The sequence below is a fragment of the Pteropus alecto genome, unplaced genomic scaffold (assembly GCF_000325575.1).
Source record: "Pteropus alecto unplaced genomic scaffold, ASM32557v1 scaffold182, whole genome shotgun sequence".
Classification (NCBI taxonomy): Eukaryota; Metazoa; Chordata; class Mammalia; order Chiroptera; family Pteropodidae; genus Pteropus; species Pteropus alecto.
This window is the reverse complement of record NW_006433946.1, coordinates 3,311,961-3,312,326: the sequence shown is the minus strand read 5'-3', so window position 1 is coordinate 3,312,326 and position 366 is coordinate 3,311,961.

Genomic DNA, 366 nt, shown 5'->3' with positions numbered 1-366 from the left:
CATTGTTTAAAAAGAAAAAAAATAATAATAATCTGGGGAGATAAGAAGTGGTAATACATGAAACAAAACTAGCCATGAGCTAATTGCTGAAGGTGAGTGATATTAAATTGGGTCCATTATACTATTTTTCAACAACAACAGCCATAAAACTACAGGTTGTACACTGTAACGTATAGATTTTGGCTTATGCCAGGAGTTGCCTGAGCTATTCATGGGGAAAAACCACTCCATACCACAAAACAAGTTCTCTCTCTTTCTCTCTCTGTCTCTCTCTGTCTCTGTCTCTGTCTCTGTCTCTCTCTCTCTCTATATATATATACATACACACACATATATGTATATATATATATACACACATACATATAA